This window comes from Canis lupus, chromosome 28, assembly GCF_003254725.2.
Source record: "Canis lupus dingo isolate Sandy chromosome 28, ASM325472v2, whole genome shotgun sequence".
In the NCBI taxonomy this organism is placed as follows: Eukaryota; Metazoa; Chordata; class Mammalia; order Carnivora; family Canidae; genus Canis; species Canis lupus.
In genome coordinates this window covers 16,993,581-17,021,274 of record NC_064270.1, presented here as the reverse complement: position 1 = coordinate 17,021,274, position 27,694 = coordinate 16,993,581, and the positions used below count along the sequence as shown (strand labels likewise).

The following is a 27,694-nucleotide window of genomic DNA, read 5'->3' as shown; positions in this document are numbered from 1 at the left end:
AGGAGTTCAGAGGTTTGTCTATGTTCTATATTCTTGGACAAGCTTTTGAAACCTATGTTGTAGCTTATAACTACAACATAAAGCACAAATTGAAATCTCAATATGGATTCCCAACACCAAGCCTTTACAGAGCAGCCGTAGATCTGGTAAAGTGCCTGTGGGTGGTCGTAACATCCCAAGGCTTCCTGGAGGAGGGAGGGTATGGCTAGGGCTGATATTCAATTAGAACACTAGTTTGATTGTGCCAGCTGTTAAAATATTAAAATATAGGATTTGTTCATTGTCCAAACCCTCACTATTTAAAGCTCTGAAGCCAGAGACATTCAGACAATTCAATTCTCTCTGAACTTATCACTTAAATGTGCACTGTTCAAACTCTGTACCCAACTAAGTACTCAGAACTGCAGCTTTGAGCTTTATTTTCTTGGGCTTACCCATCAGGTGGCAATGCCCACACAGGGTGAGAGGAAAGGAGAGCAAGGTCTGGAGATACTGTTGAGCAGCTCCCCCAGAGGGTAGCCCTAGGCAAGAGGCCAATCCAGTGGAATCCTCAACAGAATAATAGAAGGTGCAGCTACTATGATCTGCCCTTGAGTTTACAGAGAATGACTCCAACCCCTCCAAATAGTCCCCTCTTGGTTGTCATCTGTTGATCTCATGCTTGGGGGCTGGGGGCCTTTTGTAAGGTACTCTGTGGTCAAGCGGGACTCCTCTCATTAAGGAACCATTGACAATACTCTCTGTCTCCCTGCCTTTCCAGTTTGGAGGGGACTCTCCACACTCCCCAAGATATGTCACACCCCTGAATCACCTCCATTTTCTTTTAGTTCCCTACTCTGCCAAACCCCTGCTTCACCCCCTCCCCCACCATTCTTTGGTCTCTGGTAGTCTAGTAGATTTATGGTCGGAATCAGCAAATCTGAGTTTCCTTTTCCTCAGAGCAGAAAGGCTTCAAATCCTTCTACTGCAACAAAGAAAAGGACTAATAAGAGCTGCTAATTGGTCATGTGAAAACAGCCCCAGTCTTCACATCTTGCTGTAAGTAGTGTGCTACTCATTTGCTGTTTTGGCTTCAGATACATTCCTTTCCTTTGCCCTGAAAGCTACACTTCCCTGACTGCCTTGCTTAGCTGCCTTCTGGTTTAGCCAGTGAGAGATCATTTTGGGAGACTGGAAGGCAAAAGAGAAGGAGAAATTAAGGTATTTCTCCCCTTCTTTCTGCTTGGATTGGCATCCCTTCTCTGGTTCCAGCTCACAGGAGGCAGTCTTTTTCATAGATCCAGGTCCTGCTGGGAAGCCCCTGGTGCTCTAAGTCCTGCTGGATGGTCCCAGCATCCCAGGTCAGCATCTGATCACACCATCTCCTCCCTTTATTCCCTGCACCTCAGAGCTTGTAGAGGCTTCCTGCTTTGTTAATATCTGGGCTGCCTCATGGTCCTGTTTGGCTCTCAAGTTCTCCCAGTGCCTTTGTAATCAATTCCTCATTTCAAACTCCTTCTATTGGACTATCTAGCATGTGCTCTGTTTTTCTGACTATATACTGACTGTTTGAAACAGGCCATCTCATCATCAGGGCACCAGCTTCTGGACTCCTATTCTTGGTTGCACTTTAGGAGGGCGGAATCAAGCCACCAAGAGATGGACTCCAATGCATTAGCAGGATGTCATTTTAAGATCTCAGCTCTGCCAAGGCCACCACAACCTAGAAGCCCATCGTTTCTAATGTGTACCCTAGTCCTGTTGCAACAAATGTTATTTTAGTTGAAAGTGAGAAGTCTCCTTTTGTTTAAAGGGTAGATGGTAGGAAGTATCATATTTGCGTTCTGGAAATTCACACAATGAAAAATAACTCACACATTCTGGAGGAAAAAAAGAAATTGGTCAAATACGAAAACCCAATTCCAATCCCTTACCATTCATGAAGGTACAGGTTGGACCGAAAGGTCTTTGTCCTGAGGTATCTCTGAGTTTGGAGATTAAAAATAAATTCTTTCAGACTGTTTTTTGTTATTGTTTCTCTTTGTCAATTGCTGATGGAAAAAATGGAACGAATGAATTTCTTCAAAAAATATTCGATTAAAAATGTGTCATAATAATGTGTTTTTCTGCTGATGCAGCATCCTTCCTTAATTCTCCTGATACTGAAACTCAGAGTTTCTTCCAGAGGGAGTACCAGTGCCGCACTCTCCCACTGTCCCTTAGGTAGAGCTGATTATACCCCAAACACCATGGGTAGTCATGTGACTCAGGTAAGGTCAATTGGGGCACCACAAGCTCAGGGCTGTGGTGATTGATTGGCTCAGGAATAGACACATGACCTAATCCAAGTCAATCAGGTCAAAGAGCTAACCTTGAGACTTTTGCTTGAGCAACCAAGAAAGGAGTTTCCTTTTTCCTCACAGTTCAGAGCTGTGAAGATGCAGTCCTTGAGGTCCCACATGGGTGACAACTGCCTCAGAGTGAAATCGGAGAGAAATGCACTGAGGAGAGATGGAGAGAAAGAATCCAGGTCCTGATGGTGTAATTTGGATCTTTTAACCCAGCTGTATCTGAAGTTTGTCTGCCGTCGGATCGTCTATATACATTTTATGTTTTTTGGTCCCTGGCAACCAAAAGTTCTGCTTAATATACCTATAACAAGTAAAGGATTGCATTAGGCATTGTGGAGGGTCTTAAGATGAGCAAGCTCTCAGGCAGTTTACAAAGGAAAGAAATGGATCCATTACTTGAAGCAGACAATGTAATGGGAAGAGCAGATAGAAAGCACAACTACTCCACTTCTCTTTTGCCTCCATTATTTCAGGAAAACTAATCTTCATACGGAGAAGGTAGAACAAATGTTTTTTTCAGGGTTCAGAAGTCTGAGATAAACGAAGAGAAAGAAGAAAGCTCATCACTGCTTTGATGAGTCCAAATCGCTTTTCCCAACTGAGACACAGTGAAGTGTGCTTCCAGGACTTAAAGATGAGAATGCTGAGCCACTGGGGGTACTCTCTGGAGGGCTGTGGGGGAACTGGGAAGTAATCTGGATTTTTAAAAATGGATTTTATTATTTACAGTCTAATGAGTTGTATTTAATCCTTGGAAAATTAAGTAGTTGGTTTTTGAACATAGAAAAATGTGTTCATTTTTCAATTAAATATTTTTTGAAGGAACTAATTAGTCTCATGTTTTTCCCACCAGCAACTGGATATGACAGAGAGAAACAACAGTAACAAAAAGCTTAATCTTAAAAAGAAATTATTTTTAATCTCCCAATTGAGAGATGTCTTAAGATGAGACCTTTAGGTCCAACCTGTACATTCATGAATTGTAAGAGATTTGAATTGGGTTTTAGTAGTTGATGAATTTCTTTTCCTCCAGAACAATAGCATGGATTCCAAAAGAATAATTACACCAAACCACTCCAATCTCCTTTCTTTAATAAAATGATAATATGGGCATAAACAGGACCATAACAGACATAATTAATCCAAATGGTGAAGTAGTTGGCAATCTTTTTTCTCTGTTTTTGAAAATTCTTGTTTTCACATAAGGAAACGAGCCATATGATAGTACAGATAAAATGATTAATTATCAAAGCCAAAGAGTGTTTGATCAATGGAGTAATGAAATGTAGAGAGTGGCCTCCAAGGGAATGCTGTGAAGATTTATCCTATTTAAAATGATATATCAGTGATTTTCGTATTATTGATTTTAAAATCATATAAACCTGGGAGAGATTGGTTGATGAAATCAAGATTTAAAAGACCATAACAAGCTACTATAATTTATCCTAAAAGCAACAAGATAACTTTTAATATAAAGATAGTCCTGCATTTAAGTTTAAAAAAAAACAACAGAATTACACAAGTAGAGAATGGAGAAGACCTGGCTTAACTGCATTTCCTTCAAAAAAGATGTAGGTAATTCACAAAGTACAGTATGTCACCATCACTATGAATGATAATATAGAAGGAATTCCCTGATTTAAGAAAAATCCTCATAACAATTTCTTCAGTGGATAAAAGCAGTTTACTGAAAACACATACACATAAATACATATACAGAATATTAATAGAAAAAAGACTCAAAAGGCAGCAATTAACTCTGAATAGTGAAAAATATAGGTGATCTTATTTTGTGTTGTTTCATATTTTATACATTTGCTGCAATTACTTTTTATAATGTCATTTTAGCTCAATATGGATCAACAATGTAACATGGCTGATAAAACAAAAAGGAATGCAGTCTTAAGCTGCATACATAGAATTGTATTTCCCAGAAGAGAGATATTGATCAGTTCACTGCGCTCTGTACTGGGGCAGCCATATCTGGAATAATGAATCAAGTCCTGGATGTCAGGTCTTAAAGGAGCACTTTGACAATTTGGACTCATATGGGATTTGGGAAGGGCATAAGGGATCTAAAGGTTGCAAGCATGGCCTGTAAAGAAAAAAGCTCATGGAGATATGTTTGCTTTTTTACAAATATGAAGTGTTCTCATCTGGAAGGAGCAGCAGATTTGTGACAGATTAAAGATGGCCACGAATTCTTCAATACTTGGGCCATTGAGAGATGGGAATCTTTGTCCCTCCCCTTTAAATATAGATGGTCTCTATGACTGGTTTGATCAACGGAAAATGTCAGAGTGACACTATGCCAGTTTGCAGGCCCAGACCTTAAGAGACTGGCAGCTTCCTCATCCTGCCTTCTGGCAAAACACATTGCCTTGTGAGAAGTATGCCTACGCTATGACCACCAGACATGGAGAAGCCCACGCTAGCCATGCGGAGAGGCCATGTAAAGGTAAGGATGTCTGAACAGACCCCAGCTGATCCAGCTATCCCAGCTCAGGCACCAGATATGTGAGTGAAGAAGCCTTTGGACAACTTCTGGCTGCAAGCATACAAAGGATGCCAAGCAAGAATCACTGTTGAGCCCACTAATCCCAGAATCATGAGAGGTAATAATAGTTATTTTAAGTTACTGTGTTTGGGGATAGTTCATTACAAAGCAATAGAAAATCAGAATGCTTGTTAAGTCTAGCTTGATCTTAGTATAACATCCCACGAGGAATGATTAAAGATTTTTGAGCAAGAGAAGTTACCTTGCTCTTCATGGTAAGTGCTCTGCCAATACAGGGTAGGATGGAGGGGTGTGTGGCCCCTGAGACAGTTCAGGAGTGACACTCCAGCTCTGTAGTAAGCTGCTAGATAACTTCTACTTGTGAGGAAGATCTGACCACAAAGATAACCAAAGTTGGTTCCATCATCAAGAATTCCCATCTGGGGCAGCCCTGGTGGTTCAGTGGTTTAATGCCGCCTTCAGCCCAGGGCATGATCCTGGAGACCCAGGATTGAGTCCCATGTCAGGCTCCCTGCATGGAGCCTGTGTCTATGCCTCTCTTTCTTTCTGTGTCTCTCGTGAATAAATAAATAAAATCTTTAAAAAAAAAAAAAAGAATTCCCATCTGGGGGGCACCTGGGCAGCTCAGTTGGTTAAGTGTCTGACTCTTGATTTCAGCTCAGGTCATGATCCCAGGACTGTGTGATAGAGCCCCACATAGGGCTCCCTGCTTAGCAGAAAGTCTACTTGAGATTCTTCTTCTCCCTCTGCCCCTCCTCCTGCTCATACTTGTTCTTTTCTCACTCTCAAATACATCTTAAAAAAAAAAAGAATTTTCATATGGAAAGGGGACCATAGACAGAAGCAAATGGGGGTGGTGTTTATTAGTGAACTGGGATTATCATCCCTTGAGCTGGTGCACATGCTGAGCCAAGTAATGGGGCACTTGTCCCTACTTTGCCAGGAGCTTGCTGTCCTGGTTTCTGGCTTCTTCTCATTTCTATTTCTCCACCTCTCTACTCCTTTTCTCATAGGCTCTGCTTTTGCCTCCGACTCCTTGGCATAAATCACCTGGATTTTGGATCCAATAGACCTTGGATCCAGAGTTTAGGGGCCTCCTTCCCCCCCCAACCCCAAGAATTCTGAGTTAGTCTGGAAAGTGAGGGAAGAAATCATTCTTCCACAGCATCCTGCCCTTAACAGTGCAAAAAAGAAGAATACCAGAATGCATTTCCCCAGAAATGCATTAACTATATATCCCATATCCTTGAGAGAAATCCTCCTAGAAAACCCATCACAAGAAGATGGTGCATTTCATCACAGATCTAATGGTCTCTCTTCCAAGAGGCACCAGCTTCTTTAGCTATGGGTCTGCCAGGAGTCATCTGTATAGGATGGAGGGAACTTATCCTTGACTCTTCTCATCTGCAAAATGAGGTCTTTGGGGTTGGGTGATCAGAAACCACCCCTTCCTGAGTTTTTCCTTCTATGTTTTTCTTTCACAATACCCATACTTGTTTCACTATGAGAATTTATCTCAATGTGTAAAATGTCTATTTGCTGTTTCATCGACTTGTGTTCTACTAACAAGTTCGTGAGGACAGACACCAACCTTGGTCATTACTGTGCCCAGCTCCTTATACGGCACCTGACATAAGGAAGACATGCCATAAATATTCACCACATAAATGAGTAACTACAGCTTTATTTTACTTTATGTCACTGTGCCTATCTTTATATATAGGTTTCATTTACTGGATGCATACTTGGGAAACTTTCCACACACATCAGACTCAGAGGAAAAGGAGAAATAATGGAACTGTAAGAAACCAATTATCAAAATTTCAAAGTTTGGGCTTGATACAAAATTCACAAATAACTAGGGGCCAGCCTGCAGTGTGGTGGATTAAAAATAAATCACTTCCATATGATTAATGTTGCTATCTTTCCAAACATTGCCATTTAGTCTCTGTTGACAGGACATCGGCATCGGCAAGCAGCAAAGAAGACAACTGTTGTGACCGAGCAAAATTCAACAAAGTTACAGTGCTTCTGAGTGTTGGGGTTTTTGTTCCGTGGATTCACATTTAAGACAGATTCTGAGCAGATGAAAGGAAATGTGCCATAAGTGGACTTGAAGAGAAAGACAGGTGCGTGGCCCCCGGAGGAAGACAACTGGGCTTTCAGCAGATATCAGGATTTGGGGGTGGGTGTTGAGGGGTGGACAGGATTGGGAGGAAAGGAGCTGCAATCTCTGTTGTGGGTGAGTGCAGTTCGGTAGGTATCTTATAGCTAGGGGGGCGGGGCGGGGCTCCAAGTAAAGATTTCCAGATGGTGATGCAAATTAGGACCTCTCTGCAGAGGTGTCTAAAAAGAGCCAATAACCTGGGGAAATGCTTGGAAGCAGCTTGGATAAAGGAAAAGTGGTGGGAGGAAGGAGGCGGAATGTCTTTGGCTAAAAGAACATTTTTGTTGTTGTCATTAATGACGATGCTAAGAAAGGTTTGGGTTCTCTGAGCCAGGGTCCCAGGTTACCAGGGTCAGACTGTTGACTTTCCCACTTAACACCAGAAGAGAAATGCTCCACTCTTCCAACCCCATCTGGTCTTAAGACCCCCTCACACCTCACACCTGTACCGTTCAACTTCCTCACTGCAAATGTGTGGGTCTCTTTTCTGCAGCCTCTGCCCAAGGCTCCTTAAACACAAGGTGAGTTTCTCCCTGTTTGCCCTCCAGCCCTCAGACCTAGTTAATGAATGATGGCTCGTGTGGTGCTTTACAGTTGTCTAAACACACCCACCTACCTTGTCTCACTTGATCTTCATGATAATCTTTTTAAGGAACCCAACTCAGAAAGAGGAAAAGCATGAGTGACTGCTGAGAGTATGGTCTCTGGAGCTAGACAAAGCTGACTGAGCCTGAGTCCTGTTCTCACTTTTTAGCTGTGGGACTTCAGCCAGTTACCTAACCTTTCTGTGCCTCAATTTCCTAATCCCAGGCTGACTTTCGACCTAGGAGGTGCTACCGGGTTTGGTTAAGAGCTTAGACTAGGGAGCCCGACTGCCTTGGTAGAATCTGGTTGGCCATTTGACCTTGGACAAGTTACTTAATATTTCTGGGCCTCAGTTGCCACATCTGGAAACTAGGGATAATGAGAACCAGTCCATCTCAGAGGTTAGGATTAAGCAAATAAGTATAATATACGAGAAGATGTTAGGGTTCAAAGCTAATGGCCAAGAAAGAATTCTTGAGACATCTTTGATGCACAAAGTGGTGTTACTAAAGCATGGGGTCAGGACCCATGGGCAGAAAGAGCTGTACTGGAGCCTTTTATATACTTTCAAGTGGGGAGGGGGTTAGGGAGAGTGTAAACCTCCCAGGTATTTTGGAAACAAGGTTCCCAGGATCCTGAGGGCACTAGCTATTGTTGGGAAAGATCACTTATTATTGTTTAGTAAACCCTCAGTCATGAAACACTTCAGATGTATATTGGTGAGTCAATGATTGCCAACATATATCTAGGGGAGGGCAGCGATAAAGGAGGTTTCCAAAGAAATTTTTATATATTAAAGTAGACTCACAGGGTCCTGAGGGTTGGACTAAGATTGCAAAAGTGTCAACATCAAGGCAGCTGAGTCCCTAGAGGAACGTCACTCTGCCTTTTTCAAGGACTTGTCCATGGGCTGTAGGTAGTAAGGAAATTTAATAAGTTTTCTTCTGCCTTTGTTTCCACATCAAAGTACATGTGAAACACTCAGAGGAAAAAAAAAAAAAGCCTGACATGCAGTAATCACTGTGTGAGCTTTACTATCAGTCTTATTATTCTTTATAAAATATATTTTTGTCCTGCTCCTAAAAGTGACACATCAGCATTGTAGAAATCCTGGGACATCTCTGTCTTGCTATTTATACTTAATTATTTTTTATTAAGAGTCTTAGTGAACACTGCTACAAAATATTCAGCCAATGCCTCCCCCCCCCCCCCACTCATGGTACCATCTCCTCCCCCTGGGCTGTCATAATAACTGAGTGAGGACACTGAGAGGAGAACACAGATCCAGCTGCACACTGTCCACCAACCACTTTTCCCCTTCCCCACTGACAACAACAAACAACCAAGAAAGAAAAGGATTTAAATTAAGGCCAGAAGTGTCTTCCTCCAGGCTGGTTGCTTGTTCCTTTCACCTGAGTGTTGTTGTTCAGTTGTCATTTTAATTTGGCCTCTCTGCATCATCTCCCTCTGGCAAGTAGCCACTCCCCTGCAGAATCTAGGAAAATGGCAAAGTTCTTATGGTGTGTATTGACCTGGAAAAAGAGAGGAAGAAAATAAACATCCATAATTTTTCCAGGAGAGGGAAGGAGATGTCTTGTCCATCCTTCTTTGCTCCTGTGGCCTCCCTGGCAACACTAGAGAGGCTCCCTCACCTTTTGCATCCCTTCCTGAATGTTAGAGCTGGCCAAGTGGTACTTCCAACCACATCCCTTTGACCTGGGTGGAGGTGTTTTTCTTAATTAGGTCAAGAATGGAAAACCACTCATGTTCTATCTAGCAAGACAGTTTGCAGGTGGAAGAGGGCACAGTTAATAATAACATCAGGAAGGCAGGCAGAGAGAGACCAGGATGAGCAGTCACCCCTTTAATGCCCATGTCTACTTATGCCATTAGTTCCCATCCCAGGTCCCAGGGATGCAACTGTTTTGTAGATGGGTTCTCCTCATGAGAACCCCAACTCACAGAGCCAAGCACCCCCGCTTGGGGATTCCAGTGGCGCCATCTTATGTTCTCCAACAGAGTTTCTTGTACGATGTTACAGTGTTCTGATTAGGGTAGAGGAAGTAAATATTCTTCCAAAACAGAAAAGATGTGCGTGCTTCCTCATTAAGGAAGAAACTTTATTCATTACCAAGCCCACACTTAGCACAGACTTTACTAATATTTGTTGAATGAATGGTGTTAAATTAAGAGAGTTCTCAAGATAATAGGAAACATTGATTGTGCTTTCTCTGTAACAGGTGCAATGCTAAGTCCTTACATATCTTGTCTTATTTGATGCTCAACCCCAGGGGATAAAAGACACCCCCATATAAGAGAGGAGGACACAGAGACTTAGAAAGGTTGAACAATCATCCAAGGTCACAGAACTGGTAAATGGCAGAGCCAAGATTCAAACCGAAATCTCTCTGCCACCAAAATCCACTCTTTTAACCACTGACAGTAATAATAAAGGTAATGATAATGGTTACAAGCACTGTGTGCCTGGCACACTCAGCATTTTACATGTATTAATTATGTATATATACATACACACACACATATATACATATATATGTATATATAATCACTATATATATAATCACTATATATAGTGATTATTATAACTACATATAATATAACTAATATAACTATATAACTAATATAACTATAATATAATATAATATAATATAATATAATATAATATAATATAATATAATATATATATATAAAATTACTAAAACATTAGTATATTTGTGCCCTTCTAACAGGTGAAGAGATTGGAGCACAGAGAGGCTAAATGACACATCCAAAGTCACACAGCCCTTAAATTGCCTGAGCTGAGACATAAACCCAAGCAGTCAAGGTTGAAAGACCCTGACCACCCCTTTGTTCTCCACCTTACCTTGTTGCCCTATTATTCACAATGACCCAAGACAACATTGAGTGGAAACTTTTCTCTGGCAGGACTCTGATAAAATAAAGGCCCAGGCAGACAATTTAATCCAATGTCAAAATCTGTATTATATTCTTATTTATTTGGCTCAGAGCTTCCTAGAAACTGTCAGGGACACAGCAGAAAACACACATACCTTTGCTCTTTAGAACCTTAAAGTCCGTTCAAGGCTGAGATTCTGGAAGTAGTAAGCCTTTACTGAGTACCAGCTAGACACTAGCACTGTGCTAGGTCCTTGTGATCACCTGTTTCCTTTGACCTGCACAACCGTCCCAATACGGGGAATGTCCCATCTCGAGATGTATCCCAATAATGGGAGACTATTATTCTCTCCCATTTTGAAGGCAAGCAAACAGTGGGTTTCGGGAGAGAAAGAGGTTTCTCAGCTATCGATTCTGGCCCCACCTGATCAGAAATCCTACCAGGCCCATCTTCAGGTCAACCAGCTTCACACATAGCAGCAGTCAGTGCTCACACATATATTTTCTTTTTCTTTTTAAAGATTTTATTTATTTATTCTTAAAAGACACAGAGAGAGAAAGGCAGAGACGTAGGCAGAGGGAGAAGAAGGCTCCAGGCAGGCAGCCTGATGTGGGACTCCATCTTGAGACCACGGATCACACCCTGGGCCAGAGGCAGGTGCTCAACCGCTGAGCCACCCAGGCGTCCCTATTTTTTTCTTAATATTCATCACACACACATACACACACACACACACACACACACACACACACAAATCCTAGCTGTTTAAGAACTAAATATAGAACTGATTGCTGGCTTCAGTGTTTATTCTAATCCGTGCAGGTTCATAAAGTCACTTAAGACCAAAATAAGGCTGACTCACATATGTAAAAGAAAATCAGCTCATATTTACAAGCTTCATAAAACCTGCTGCAAATACTTAGGTAGAAAGATACAGCAAATGCGTTTACAACTTTACCCAAATGTCTCACCAGCAGTAGTCTGGAGGAGGCTCAGAGAGAACCGAACACCAAGAAAGTATAAGGTTCAAGCAATCTGCAAGAGTAATGTACTCTAATTACTAAATGAACCAGGCAATCTAAGAATATTGCATTCAAATGTTCAAAACCACTGAAGAACTCCATAAAAGGAGCTCATGACATGTTTAAAGGACCAGACTCATGGACACACGCACACACACAGGCACACACACTATCGCGGAACAGAGGTGATTACCTTTCTGCCTGAAACATTTGGACAATTGTTGACATTTCCAGAGCAGACACACTCTTTGTGCCCAGCTTAGTGCTACCCAGGCTCATCATTAATGAAACCAACAACTACTATTCAAGCTGTATTACAAAGCTGTAATCATCAAGACAATATGGCACTGGCACCAAAACAGACACAAAGAGCAATGGTACAGGACAGAGAACCCAGAAATGGACCCTCAACTCTATGGTCAACTTCTCTTTGACAAATCAGGAAGGAATATCCAATCGAAAAAAAGACTGTCTTCAACAATTGGTGTTGGGAAAATTGGACAGCCACATGCAAAAAAAAGAAACGGGACCACTTCCTCACACCATACACAAAAATAGACTCAAAATTGATGAAAGACTAAATGTGAGACAGGAATCCATCAAAAGCCTAGAGGAGAACATAGGCAGCACCTTCTGTGACCTTGGCCACAGCAACTTCTCCCTAGACACATCTCCAAAGGCAAGGGAAACAAAGGCAAAAATGAACTATTGGGACTTCACCAAGATAAAAAGCTTTTGCACAGCAAAGGAAACAGTCAACAAAACCAAAAGACAACCTACAGAATGGGAGAAGATATTTCCAAATGACACATCAGATAAATGGCTCGTATCCAAAATCTATAAAGAACTTACTAAACTCAACACCTGAAGAACAAATGATCCAATCAAGAAATGGGCAGAAGACATGAGCAGACATTTCTCCAAAGAAGACCTACAAATGGCCAACAAGCACATGAAAAAATGTTCAACATCACTTGGCATCAGGGAAATACAAATCAAAACCACAATGAGGGAACCACCTAAGACCAGTCAGAATGGCTAGGATTAACAAGTCAGAGAACAACAGATGTTGTCGAGGATGAGGACAAAGGGGAACGCTCTTACACTGTTGGTGGGAATGCAAGCTGGCAGCCACTCTGGAAAACAATATGGAGGTTCCTCAAAAAGTTAAAAATAGAGCTTCCCCTATGACCCAGCAATTGCACTACTAGGTATTTACCCAAAAGAAACAAACATAATTATCCAAATGGGCAACTGCACCCCAATATTTATAGCAGCAATGTCCACAATAACCAAACTATGGAAAGAGCCAAGATGTCTATTGGCAGATAAATAGATAAAGAAGATGTGGTATGTATATAAAGAGAGGAAAAAATAAATCATCAAAATCAGAGAGGGAGACAAACCACAAGAGACTCTTAATCATAGGAAACAAACTGAGAGTTGCTGGAAGGAAGGGGCATGGGGGGACGGGATAACTGGGAGATGGACATTAAGGAGGGCATGTGATGTCATGAGCACTGGACATTATATAAGACTGATGAATCAATGACCTCTACTTCTGAAACCAATAATACATTATATGTAAATTAATTGAATTTAAACAAAATTTTTTTAAATACTAAAAAAAAAACCAACAACTACTGTGCCACTAGCATCTCTTACTTACCCTGCCCCAAATTGTGCATTCAAGGAAAGGCAAGACTAGAAACGCCCCCAGGCACCTGGCTGGCTCTGCAGGTTAAGGTTAGGCATCTGACTCATGATTTGGGCTCAGATCATCTCAGGGTCCTGGAATCAGCTCTGTGCTGGGTGTGGAGATGGAGCCTGCTTGATTCTCTCTCTCTCTCTCTCTCTCTCTCCCTTTCTGCCCTCTTCCCACTTTCTCTCAACAACAAATAAAAAAAAGAAAGAAAGAAAGAAAGAAAGAAAGAAAGAAAGAAAGAAAGAAAGAAAGAAAGAAGAAGAAATTCCTTTAAGAAACCTACCATGTGACCCTCATGGCTTAAAGAAGAAATTGGTCGGGGGTTATTTGTTGAGGGCGATCAAAGCCTAAGTGACGGAAGGAAATGACTCAAGTTGAAAAGGGAGATTTGTTGACAGAAAGAGCAGCTTCATGAAGAAGCAGGAGCAGGGATTACAGCCAGCTCCACTCCCTTTCTCCTCCTTGGGGCCCATTGGTTCGTTCTTTCACCTCCATTCTCAAGGCTCCTCTCACCTCATCTTTCTCCATCAGCCGCTCTGCCTCCACATGGCTAGCCATGTGGAGAGTGCTTGATCTTACAACCATGCCCAGCTGTGAGGGAATCAGGAGACTGCTCCAGAGAAACACTCAGAGCCACTCAAAGTCATGGCTTCCTAGGGGAACGGGTGCCACCTTGAAGACTCCACACCTATGGAGAAGGAGTGGGTCAGCACATTTCACAAGGGCTTTAAAGCTAGCTCCCTGAATCTGACCCTGTCTTGGGAGAAAGACTCTCTGCAGTGGGGCCACTTTGCAAAAAGGGGTCATAACTCGGAGAGATAGATACTCCACCTTTTTTGGATGTCCAGGCTTTGGTAACTGCATTTCCTTGGATATGGAGAGGAAGAAAAGACCTGTGTCTCTGAGCCTGCAGGTGACAACACAGCCATTCCAACCTGCCTCAACAGAATTTACTGACTTACGATATTCTCTATTCTGCAAGCATGAATGGAGAGACTGCAGCAAGTCTATACCCCGCACAGGGGGACCCAGAATCGGGAAACACAGTCACCAACCTCAAGGACTCTGAATCCTACCAAAGAGTACAGACATGCCTTTAACCAGCCATAATCTAAGGTGAGAGTGGAATGTGCCTAAGTGCAGGGATAAAACTAGAGTTTGTTTAAAAAAAAAAAAAAAACCTGCATGCAGGCATTTCAGCCTCACATCCTACCTGAGAGACACGAGGAGTAACCTAGGCTCAGAGAGGCTAAGAAGCTTGCCTACAGTCACACCATTTGTTGTAGAACTTGGACCCTGTTCCTTGCCAGTCTTGGAATGGTGCATTGCCCGAGAGTGTGCAGAGGGCTCAGGGTATAGAGGGCCCAGAGAATGGAGAGGAGGAAGAGGGAGGAGACACAACTGCATTGCTGAGATTTCCCCCAGCCATGCTGGGAGAATCATTATGCAAAATTAAATTACTAGTGTACTTTCACAGTCAATAGGGCCTGGGGAAATAGATTTTAGAAGATTTGTTTGAAGCAGTCACAATAAGAGATTGACGATGACAAAGACAGACTGAAGAAGTACCAGGAGCAAACAACCAAACTACGTTAAATGAGCCCATTGAGTATAGGAGCAAACAGACCCACACACCTCAGCCAGCCCTTCCCTGCAATGTTATATGGTAATTAGCTCCTAATGACACCCCTGGGTTACCCAGAAATAGATAGATTACATTGACATGTTGTCTAAAGTCAATAGAAGATGCAGTCGGGATTCTATTGACTTTGCTTCGGTCTTGGGCTAGCTGTGTGATCTCAGAAAAGTCACTTAACTCTTCTGGACCTCAGTCCAGAAACAAGAGTCATGGCAACTCTGCAAGTCTAAAAGCAAAGTCTGGAGACTTTGGAATCTCCCCCAGGACCATCCTCAATATCTAGACAGTGATTCCAAAGGGGCTTTCTTGCTGTGCCCCCTCTACTCCATTTCCCCAGAAGCCCTATTTCACAATTCCACGTTTTCCCAGGTTGTTACTGGTGATAGCATGACCAGAACTGTTTTTAAAATCAAGGCACTTTGCTGCTTATGAAAAAAAAAACATATTAATATGGCAAAATTATTTCTACTCAAAGCATGAGTCATTCTGTTTGGATGCTAAGTGACTTTTGCTATCCATAGGCAGCAAAAAAGAAGATGTGTGACAGAGAAACCATCCAACTTCTACACAAAGGATGCTGATCCTGACTGTGGCCCCAGATGAGCTACCTCTGCTCTGCTGGAAGCCTGCCCAGTGCTGAGGCTTTGTGGGATTTTCTGTTGTCTGTCTCGTTTGTCCTGTCCTGTGTTCAAGGGTCAGAGCCAGTCGGAACATAAGATTTGAAAACCCCCACTTCCTTCCAAGTTCAGTACCAGAAGGGACAGCCTTAGAGATCCTATCCTGGGAGTGTTGCTCTTTAACTTCCAGAGCACACTACTTAAAACCCAAACTGTGGAAGGAGCCTCGGTGTTCATCAAAAGATGAATGGATAAGGAAGATGTGGTCTATGTATACAATAGAATATTCCTCAGCCATTAGAAATGACAAATACCCACCATTTGCTTCAACGTGGATGGAATTGGAGGGTATTATGCTGAGTGAAGTAAGTCAGTCGGAAAAGGACAAACATTATATGGTTTTATTCATTTGGGGAATATAAAAATTAGTGAAAGGGAATAAAGGGAAAGGAGAGAAAATGAGTGAAAATATCAGTGAGGGTGACAAAACATGAGAGACTCCTAACTCTGGGAAGTGAACAAGGGGTAGTGGAAGGGGAGGTGGGCAGGGGGTTGGGGTGACTGCATGATGGGCACTGAGGGGGGCACTTGGTGGGATGAGCACTGGGTGTTATGCTATATGTTGGCAAATTGAACTCCAATAAAAGATTTTTTTTAATAAATTAAAAATAAATTTAAAAAATTAAAAAAAAAAAAAACAAGTACCCGGGATGCCTGGGTGGATCAGTGGTTGAGCATCCGCTTTTGGCTTAAGGCGTGATCCTGGGACCCTAGGATCAAGTCCTGCATCAGACTCCCAGTGGGGAGCCTGCTGCTCCCTCTGCCTGTGTCTCTGCCTCTCTCTGTGTATCTTTCATGAATAAACAAATAAAGTCTTAAATAAATAAATAAATAAATAAATAAATAAATAAATAAATAAATAAAAAGAAAAACCAAATACCCTTGCGAGAGGCAGGACTTAAATCCACAGATGGTAAATAAATTTCATGTAAACTACTAACAGTTGATCAATTGGTAATGACCGCCTGGAGCATTGTACTGAGAAAAAATATTAAGCTGTTCCCCAGGGTGACAGTCAAAAGATTTAACAACCCACCAATCAGCACAGACACGGGCCGCAGAGCCGGGCAAGCTGCAGCAGCCCACCGACCTAACCCCAATCCCAAGGCTTCTGGGCCCTTCCAGGTGCCCCGCGGGCTTGGGGCTTCGCTCTTCAGCTGCCGGCTCAGTGAAGGGGAGCCCTCCAGGCCGAGGATCCAGCAGTGGCTGCAGGCAGGCGTTTAAACCACCTGACGACAGGTCGCCTGTCAGCTCCGTGTGCCCCCCAGGTTCATGGTCAGCCTTACGCGGAGACGAAGGAGGAAGAGTACAGCATCCCGTCAAGCATTTTCTCTCACTTGACCTAAGGCATCTGCATTTTCCTCGGAGGGGGGCGGGGGGTCATCTGTTGCGGCCACTGTCGATTCTGAGTGGAGACGAGGAGACAGTCGAGAGGGTGCACCTGGCTGTGGCTACACTGAGGGGTTCTGCACTGTCAGTGACCTGCGGCCGTGAAATCCCCAGCACTCATTGGTCATGATGTCGCTTTACTGGCATGAGCCTTGGACAGCTGAAAATGACAGAAATGCTTCTCCTCAGCTGCTTTTAAAGGTATGGGTCGGGGCAAGCCTATTGGTCTGACACAGATGGTGGCCTTCAGACCTTAGGAGTCCCGGAAAGGTGGTGAGCTCTCCTGGCCCTTCTGGGGTGCTCATTAATTAGCAGCTATTGCTACAAATCTTAGGCAGGGGGCAGCTCGGGGTAGGCCTGCCTCTTGGACGCCTGGGCTGGCAGGAAGAGCAGGTCTCTATCTACCTGTGAAGGACCTCTGGGGCCAAGGACCTAAGTCTCTCATGCCTCAGTGTGCATCCCTGGGAGTATGTTAAAAAGGATTCAAGGGTCTGCTGTAAGATTCTAGTTCAGCAGAAATCTGCATTTTAACAGCTTTCCAAACTGACTCTGTGGTAGGTTATGGATCGCATTTTGAGAAACCTCCAGTAAGTGGGGATGAAACTCCAAGAGGCTTCTGAGGAGAGAGAAGCAGATAATAAGATGGAAGAAGACAGTGCAGTGGGGACATGGGACAACTGACAAACTCCACCCACTCCAGCTTTCTTAATAGAGCGGTGGGGCTACTGCCTTCATTAGAATAATGAATCAGGTCTGTTATTGATACAGTGACATGTGCTTGATGTGCATTCATTGCCTCACAGCAGCAGCCACCTGGAAGGGGGACACTCATTTTTAGGTTAAGAAACTGAGGCCAACACCGCACAACTTGAAGGTGGTAAAACCGGGGCCTGAAACCAGAAAGCCTGACTCTAGAGCCTGAGCACTCACCACCAGCCTGGGCTGCCCATGTTTGAGGACAATACTGATATTCCTGAGATAATAGCTCACAACATAAAAATACAACCATCAGCTTTTCTCAGTTTATTATTTTTTTATTTTTTTAAGAGAGCATATGAGCAGGGCAGAGGGCGGGGGAGCAGGAAAAGGAGAGAGAATCCCAAGCAGACTCCCCTCTGAGCCCACAGCTCAACACGGAGGCTCGATCTCAGGACTCTGAGGTCATGACCTGAGCCACAGTCAAGAGTCAGATGCTCAACTGAGCAAGCCACCCAGGTGCCCCGGCTTTTCTCGGTTCATAATGAATACTTCTGGTAATAAATATAGAATGGAAAATAGAACTGACTGGCTAAAACTGTACATAATAAATTTCATTATAGTGAAATATAACTAAAGAACCTTATCTCCTTGACACAATTTAGATTTGCAAAATTGAGCCCGAGAAAACTGGACCTGAAAAAAGTGAAATCAGCCATCATGGCAAAAGCTATAATGGTCAAATAATGAAAAATAAAAACCCTGAGCGACAAACCAAATATTCATTGTACAGTATATATGGAATAGAATTTCTCCTAATGAAAATGGAAATGAAAACCAAAATGGTTAGAAATGTTTAGATTCATCACATAGCAGAAGATGATCAAGAAAATAAATGTACTTACTAGAGTTTGTTTTCTAAAATCATTTTTCAACAAAAACTAATGTTAAAATGACCTTCTTTGTACACAAAGAATCAAAATATCCTCAAGTGGTCAAAACAGCAAGGAACAAGCTTTCAGGAGGTCACACTGGGTTATATTTATAAATGTTGCCCATCACCGGGGCAGCTACCCTAGGCATTCACGCATAGGTAGGATCTGTGTAGTAGTCAGGACATAAGAGCGTGCGGCAATGGGTGGGATACCAGAGTATTCCCACGTCCTCTCCCAACAAGGTGCTGCTACTGTTCCAGGGAATCCCAGCTGAGAATCACTGCTGAATCTACACCCTGTTTTTTTGTTTTTGTTTTTGTTCTTTTTAGTAGGCTCTGTGCCAGTGTGGGGCTTGAACTCATGACCCTGAGATCAATAGTTGTACGCTCTACTGACTGAGCCAACCAACACCCCTTGCACACTTATTCTGATGCAAGTGTACAACATTCCCCACAAGGGCAGCAAAAAGATGTTTGAGAAACTGCTTTAAATATTAAGACCGTGCCCTACCTCCTTGTGTGTCTATCCCACCCTCTCCGCCCTGGGCATTTAAATATCTGTGCACTGTTTGTCAACCACTCCTCTAGTATACACCATGGCTGTTGCTCAACTGGACCTCTACAATAACTTCACCAGGCATCCTAATTCCACTCTGCCTCTTTAGAATCATTCTTCATTCTGAAGGCAGAGAGATTTCTCAAAAACATAAGTCAAATTATGCTCCTCTGCTTAAAGCCATTCAATGGTCCCTGTTGCACTTACAATAAAGCATGAAATCCTTATCCTGGTTTACAAAACCCTTTACATTCTGACCCCTGCCTACTTCACCATATATATCATATACTGCCCTTTCATCTCTCACCTCACTCTTCCTGCCATGCTTTTCTTTTGTTCCTGCTAATTCCCACCCCACATCCTTTGCACCAGCAGCTCCCCCCACCTAGAGTCCTTGGTCCGGATCTCGTCCTGGTTGGCTCCTTCTTAACATTCAGATGTTGACTTACGTGTCATGTCACAGGGAGGCCTTTCTTCACTCCTGTTCCGGTCCAAGACATCATATAGTCACTAATGTTTCATCCTGTTTTAATTCTCTGCAAAACACTGCATTTCATTTTTGGTATATTTGTGTGTTCCTCTCATATCTGATCCTTCTGGTACATTGTGAAGCTCCATAAGGGCAGAGTCTAAATATATCTTGTTTACTACATGTAAGCACCCAATATCTGTTTATGAATATAATGAAGGGATAGAGGGGTGAATGAATGAGCAAGTGAATAAATGAAGTACCTTAAGGCTGTTGAAATTTTAGGAGCCAGTGTGCTGGGAACACCAAAGAGAAATAAAGCTAAGACACATCTTCCTTCTCTCAACCCAAGACCCTCTTCAAAGTCTCCTTTTCCAGTAGGAAGCCTACCCCATCTACCATGCCTTCACTCTCCTCTGAGCTTTTGGCCATCATTTACTTATAGTTGCAGTTAGCTCTTCGTTCCTCAGTGAAATCACTTCTGCTGCTACTTTGCATTATGCTATTGCTCACCCCAACTGCCCTGAACTGGATCTCCCCAACTACAGTAATCTCCTTGCCAGTGTGGGCTATATTTTTTATACATTTTTTGTAACCTTCAGCTCCTCGTGGGTACCTAATAAATATTTCATGAACCATAGGAGTTCAGGGCTCCTGAATCAGAGAGACCACCTTCTGGAAACTTCCATCATGGAGGTTAGAGAGCAGAGGCCTAGAGACTTGCCCAAGGTTGGGTGGCCAGCTAGACATAGGATGCTCCCCCATCTGTGTCCTGTTTCTGAGGCCAGTTTTCTTTCCACTGCATCAGTGGAGACCTTATTAGAAATACAGACTCCTGCACACACACACACACACCACCAGATGTGAGACAGGACCCAGCAGGAGGTGTTCAACATGACAGTGGTAATTGTGGCTCTAGGGGCCCAAAGGTGGTGCCACTTGCATAGCCCACTGTTAGGTTGAACTGTATGAAATCACGGCATTCAGCAGCTTTTGATACACAAACTGGAAATTTCATATGGTTCAACTTAGTGATATTTTCTTGAGTGAGAGGTGTCAAGGTTAATGGGAAAAGATGCAGAGAAGAAATGATAGCTCTCTGAAGAAAAAAAGAAAGAAAAGAAAGAAAGAAACAAAGAAAGAAAGAAGAAAGAAAGGAAGGAAGGAAGGAAGGAAGGAAGGAAGGAAGGAAGGAAGGAAGGAAGGAAGGAAGAGAAGAAAGAAAGAGAAAGAAAGAAAGAAAGAAAGAAAGAAAGAAAGAAAGAAAGAAAGAAAGAAAGAAAGAAAGCCTGAGAAGGATAACAAATCGACTCCCAAGTGGAAATTTGAAGAAGACAGGGAAACTCCCTTTGCTGGACACAAAGCTGCCCAAAGTGCCAGGAAGGATATGGCATATAATTGGCCTTGGCAAGTTCCTCATCACAGAGAAGGTTATGCACAGGAAGAAAAGCTTTTAGCTTTTTAAGTAATCTCTACATTCCACCTGGGGCTTGAACTCATCACCCTGAGATCAAGAGTCACAGGCTCTTCTGACTAAACCAGCCAGGTGCCCCATGGAAAGCTTCTAAAATTGGCATTTATCAAGGGGATTGTCTTGCCAAGAACTGCTTTAAGCACTTTATATCTATCACCTCCTCCTGGCAGCAATGTCACAAGGTCGGTTCTATCCTGTGCCACTTTACAGATGAGTAAATTGAGGCAGGGAGAGAGTAAGGAACCAGTCAGAGGTTGCGGAGCATAAGTGACAGAGACTATGTCCTCACCCACCGATGTTCTCAGGAAAGTCTTCTGACCATTCAGCACAAAGAAGCTGTCTCCAGCATGGGGAGGGCAGTTGGATTAAAGACCTTTCAGGAAATCTCTGGGCCTGGGGTTTCAGGTTTCTAGGATGCTGAGTGGGCAGTTCTGGTAGATGACTGTCTCACCAGTGTCTTTCCCCCACACACACACTCCTCACCCCCCTCCTCCCCAGCACGGTCACTCTATGGCTGGGGGACATGTAGGGTGGCTCCAGGACTCTGAGGTTAGGACTCTGAGGTTAATCCTATTGATTATACACCTGGTACGCAGCAAGCCTGGTCGGTCTATCTGCAGAAGATGCGGTTTCTCATATACTCCTCTTACCTGCCCTGGAGAGGGACATTTTTTCATTTTACAGACAAGGAGACTAGGTCACCAGAGAAGGGCCTGGCTTCAGCTGCTTAGCTGGTCTATAACAGAGCCAGGATGGAAAACTGGGTCTGTCTGATTCCAGAGTCTTGTGCTCTTTCTACAAAACAACAGAATACTTAGGGAATATTTCCAGATAGCAACAGGGCCTGTGAGCTGAATGGAGCTAAAGGGAAGAAAAGGAGTTTTTAAATTCTTGATTCTGACTGCAAGTGCCCTGTGCTTCCTGTAGCCTGGGCCCCTGCGTCGGAGAAGCTGGCCACCCAGCCGGGTCTATCCCATGTGACATATGACACCCCAACCAAAGTCATGAAGTGGGATAAGCAACATGCAATTTCCAACTTTAATTGGTCAACTAAATTGGAAAATCACTGTCAGACAACCATCGGACAATAAACAAAAGGAAGTCAGGTTGCTCATGAAACATTTAAAATCTAGACCTACCCAAGCCTGATCTTCTCTCCAGGTGACATCAGTAGAAGCAAGTACTCAGCTGTCAGCTCCCTCGCTCCTCGGTGAGCACTGCCTGCTTGCATGGCCTCGGGGAGCTCCCCTGCACCCCAGCTCCGGTTCGTGCCACGGCAGGGGACAGATGCTGTTTCCTTTACATTCCCGATAATGATAGCGTTTACCTTGCAGGTTCCTCCGGCTGGCTTTTGTTTTATATGCACCAGGAGTTCTCAGTTAGCCTCTCCCCCACCATCTGCTGGTAAGGGTGATGGCATTCATAGTAGCAACTACTGTGGCTCCCACCTGTCCCTCTTAGAATCACTGAAAAGTGACACAGAGCCTGGCCCGAAGACAAGAGTCACGGTCTCCCCACCCAGGAAGAGAGCAGAGACAGCAGAGAACACAGTCAGGGGCTGAGTTTACTACCACGTGAGAGTCGCTGCCACAGTTCTAAGGCTGATTTACCCACGCCCAGCTCAAGGGGCCTTTGCCTGCTGAGCTCCACTTGGCAAACCCAGGGTCACCCGTTCACCTTCCTGAATATCTGCTGAGCAGAGGCCCTGGCCTAGGAACCTCGGCTCTGCCTGTGGACGTAAGGAGGGAAGCCTCAATGGCTTGACAGCCCCAACATTCAAGAGAGCATGAACCATGTTTCTGAAACTATTCTTCAGGATGTTTATTCACAGATGTTCAATTTAAATGTCCCTTCATCAAATACAGTGACACAAGCCCACTCCCAGGTGTTTCCCCCAAAGAAATGAAAATCTGTGTTTACCAAGCACTTACAAATATCCAGAGCTCTTTTACTCTGAATCATCTAACATCCCTCAGCCGGTGGGTGGGTCAGCAAATGGGGGTGCTCCATACGAGGGACTCCTACCTGGCAGTAGAAAGGAACCAACTGCCAATACACACAGCACGACTGAAGCTCAAGGAACATTATGTGAAGGGGAAGAAACCAGAGACACAAAAGACTACTTGCTGTATGATTCCATGTACGTGAACCTTTAGAAAAGGCAAAACTATACCTGTAGAGAACAGATTGGTGTTGCCAAGGCTCGGGAGTTGGGGGAGAAGGATGGTCACAAAGGGTCATGAGTGAACTCTCCGGGCTGATGGAAACATCCTATATCTTGATTGTGGAGTTAGTTACCTGAGTGTATCTATTTGTCAAAACTCATTGAACTGCACTCTTCCATGAGTGAATTTTATTGTGTGCAAGCCATACCTCAATAAGACGAATTATAGTTTAGAAAAATCAAATAGGTCGTTTTTAAACCACAGGACTTTTCAGAGCCTTAGATATATTGCTGTGCATTTTAAATCTTCAAGATGAAGCTAAGATGTCCAAGGTTTAGCAAATTCACTTGACATAGAATTTAATAAGTTTTACAGAGGGGAGCCTGGGTGGCTTAGGCGGTTAAGCATCTATCTTCAGGTCAGGTCACGATCCCAGGGTCCTGGGATTGAGCCCCACATTGATTGGGCTCCTTGCTCAGTGGGGAGTCTGCTTCTCCCTCTCCCTCTCCCTCTGCCCCTGCTCATACTCATTCTCTCTCTCTCTCAATCTCTCTTTCTCTCACATGCTCTAATAAATGAATAAAAATCTTTAAGATATAAGTTTTACAGAATGCCAATTAAAATCTTGAGGAAACAGGTAAGAGGAGATTGCATTCGAGAATTGCCCATCTAGATAAAGAATTGCCCTCTCATTGTTTCCTCTTAAAACTCAGACCCTCTTGGGATCCCTGGGTGGCGCAGCGGTTTGGCGCCTGCCTTTGGCCCAGGGCGTGATCCTGGAGACCCCAGATCAAATCCCACATCGGGCTCCCAGTGCATGGAGCCTGCTTCTCCCCCTGCCTGTGTCTCTGCCTCTCTCTCTCTCTCTCTCTCTATCATAAATAAATAAAAAAAAAATTAAAACTCAGACCCTCTTGAGAAAGGCAGTACATTCGGCCAGACAGCTTCCTGGGTGTTGGGCTGGCAGACAGCTCTGCAGATCGGAGAGCCAGGCCTCAGCAGGAGCACAGAGCATGTGCAGAAGGTGCTGAGCAGGGAAGGAGGCACCAGGAGCCTCACCACAATCCCTGGAAGCTTTGGCCATTGTCCCTCCATCCAATTGTCAGATGTCCTGTAAGGCACTCTGCCCAGCGCCAGGGAAACAAGCCACCTATGGTGCCCCCCTCCAGTAGCTCACAGCCTCACTCTCATCAAGAGCTGCTGTCCCAGGGCCCCCCTTGCCCACCCTCTCAATGATTTTCTTCTCTGGTATCTCATTGCCTGACACTTGGGCTGGCACATTCCCAAGGACCTCCAGCCAGTGTGGTCATCAGCTCTCACCAGCAGGCCGTCCCAGGCTCACTGACCACGAGTTGTTGGACACAGGCCTGGGAATTCAGGCAGGTGGCAGCAAAACGAGAGAGTTTTCCATCTTATTTCATCTCCAGCCCTGTCCAACGCCTCCCCTGGGCCTGCCCATTACTCTGAGCTGAGGGGTACGAGACAAGAGAGAAGACCACAGATACAGCTGCTGTGTAGAACACGCCAGCTTTGTTAGGTGGAGGAGCCCTGGCCCAACTAGCCCTGCTCTCTCTGCCTGCCTGTTCATCTTCTGTCTCTCTACTGTCTACCTGGCGTGGCCACCTGGCCCCTTTCCAGAAATGGCCATACCCAGGGAAGCAGAGCACAGATCCCAGTTGAGGCCCTGGTCTGTTTCCAGAAATTGAGCTCTTCATTGCTGCCATATGCTATTAAGTTCCTCCCCTGCCCTGAACCGAGGAAAGCAGGCCGACCCAGAAGGGTCACAGGCTCTCCTCGCCCCTTTCTGTATTCCATGCTCCTTGCCCCACAACCACAACAGATCCCAAGCCTCCAAGGCTTAGAAACCAAAGTGCCCAGGAGATGGAGCCAGACGTGCTAATACATGACTGCCCCTTGTCTGCACTCCTGGGATTTCTCAAGGGAGGTTTAGAGAGGGCACCTCGGGCCCAAGGAATTTCTCTGGAACTCTCTGTGGCTGCAGGGAATTGGTCAGGAGTTCGGGTGCCCACCACTTCCCGCTCTGGACTCCTGGGTGTGAGAGAGCACCACCTCCTCTATAGGAGCCCAAACCCTCCTAGGCACTCCCTGGGCTCTGAGGCTGCCCTGGGCCTCTGACCGGTGAGCTAGGCTGTGAGACACATCTCCTCAGATCTCACACAGGAGCTGGGAACACAAACCCAGGACCATAGTCCCCTAGCAGTGGTGGGAAGAGCAAGACTGGAAGCTACGAAGCCACTGCAGTGAGAGCAACACACTTGTCACCACCTCCCCAGCCAGAAGTTCCAGGAGGGCAGGGGGTGGTTCTTCTTTGTCCAAGGCTCTGTCCCCAGAACCTAGAACCCCTAGCGGGCACTCAGTAAACGTGTGTTGAATGAATGGATGGATGAATAAAACCCATATGTATGCACACATATATTTTAAACAATCTGTTTAAATTTTTTGAAATTTTTTCAGGGGAAGAAAGAAATTAAAAAGGAAAGCCTAGACGCCTTAGGTGATAAATCACATACAGGAATCTCCTGGCAGCAGACTATGTGAGGAAGCCAAGGAATTAGGTAGTCCAGTCATTTTCAATTTCTTTCTTCACAACAGAATCGTTATTCCAAATGGAATCTTCCACCACTCACTGCAAGAGAAAAGTGAAGCTGCTCCCCTATGAGGCAGGAAGGGAAGACCAGAGCTCCTGGAATCAACCCCTTCAGCTCTCCTCCAGCCACACCGCATCTCCTTCCTGGCGGAGGCCCCCCATTCCAGGAGGGACCAGTGGCCACAGCCCCACCCTGCACACCCAGGAGACAGGGGGTCCGCTCTGCGCTCCCAGGAGAGAGGGGTGTTGGGAACACGGAGCCCTGCTTCCAGAGGGACAAAGCCCCACCCTGCTCCCAGCCCCAGGCTCTGTGAACCCCACCCCTGCATCCAGCAAGATTTCTTTCTCTGTTGCATAAGCCAGTTTGAGGAAGGTGTTTGTCAATTGAGGCTTGAGTGACCTTAATCAATTTAGGTGATCTGTTGTGGGTGCTCTCCCAGGTGCCCCTAAGCCTTTGTTTTCCCCAGCATTTGCCCAGAGAAGCCCTGATTAGAGCCTGTGGGCCTAGGATGGAGAAGCGGTCAGCATAACACCCCATGACCTTCTAGGTGACCAGCACGTTTCCAGCCTGCAGGGCAGGGGCTCTTCACACTCCATGAAATCAAAGTTAACCCCCTTACTCTAGAAAAAAAAAGAGAGAGAGAGACAGAGAGAGAGAGATTGGGAGGAGGAGGGAAACTCTTTCATTTTTGGCAAAATCTAAATGCAATTCTAACTCACGAGATCCATGAGAAAATTGACGAGAGCCAATCCTTTGCGCAAGGCATGCTCTGATTTCATGCCGACAAATTATTTTTTAAAGGGCATTAATATCACAAGCTGATGACTTTTAGCCCTGAGCAAATGATGCATTTTAATGCTTCTTTACACATAGCTCTCAGCCCAAGTGAAGCTGTCTTCGGCAAAGCATTAGCAAACATTTACATTTCAAAATTCAAAAGAGGGTTGTTGTTGGGTGTTTCTTTCTCTCTCTTTTCATATATGCCCGGACGGAGGAATCGTATTTCACATGTTAAGTGGTGTGCAGCATCCGTTTCTAACCCCTGGCATGCCGTTAGGAGACAGTGGCACCTGGTTTTCAGGCCTACAATCTGAAGATGGATTTTGAAAGGGAGAAATACAGTGGCTTCATCAAACACCATTACTTTGGTGGCAGGCAGGCTGTTTGTGAAATGGCAGTGTGTTTTCGGGTCCTTTATTTCCCGGCACAGGGGAAGGCACCAGGCGTTTGATGTCTGAAGGTCAGAGTGGGAACCTTGGAGAGCAAACAAACCCAGCCATTAGTGTTTATTTTTCCAGGTGGAGTCAAAGCCAAAAGGACAGTGAACCCAGGGCTAAGTGAGAATCACAATCAATCAGGGGTAGGGATTCATATAAACTCAAATCGGTTAAGAGTCACAAAATTAGAGGTCTGTAGCATGCCGCCAAGGTCTGTCACATTTAGTCATTCTACTATAGATGCAGAGGTCCTCACTCTAGACCAAAGCTTTCAGATGCCCCACAATATAATGGTTTGAACATGCAGACTGTGCAGGCAAAGACGTATGTGTTCGAATCCCAGCTCAGCCACCTTCTAGCAGTGAAAGACCTTGTCCAAGCCACTCGATCTCTGTTGACTTTCGTTTTTTCATCTGTAAAATGGGAATAAGAGGGGTTGCCCATCTCCCTGCGCTCCTGTTAAAAGCAAACATGATAATGCATGTGATGGGGTCAGCATGGCCCCTGGCTCACTGTACATACATGATGAGAGCTACCGGATCTTGTCATCATTCCCTCCACAAGGAATCTTGCCAACCAGGTCACTCCAGCATCTCCATTTCTTACATGTCCTCCTCTCATAACC

The 27,694-nt window shown here is 44.4% G+C and overlaps 1 long non-coding RNA gene across 11 annotated transcripts; it reads left to right on the top strand.

Annotated features, from left to right (window-relative positions):
- The first annotated feature begins 10 nt into the window (after positions 1 to 10).
- On the top strand, positions 11 to 26,456 carry LOC112672297 (uncharacterized). Of its 11 annotated transcripts, none has more exons than XR_003144157.3 (7): positions 11 to 146; positions 940 to 1,038; positions 4,646 to 4,945; positions 6,572 to 6,648; positions 6,807 to 6,977; positions 7,509 to 7,536; positions 10,351 to 10,611. It is a non-coding gene; the product is annotated as an uncharacterized LOC112672297 (long non-coding RNA). The 11 variants fall into 11 exon arrangements; XR_003144155.3 differs by having other exon boundaries at positions 6,794 to 6,977; XR_007406809.1 differs by having other exon boundaries at positions 4,179 to 4,945; positions 6,572 to 6,977; positions 10,351 to 10,622.
- Positions 26,457 to 27,694: the final 1,238 nt, after the last annotated feature.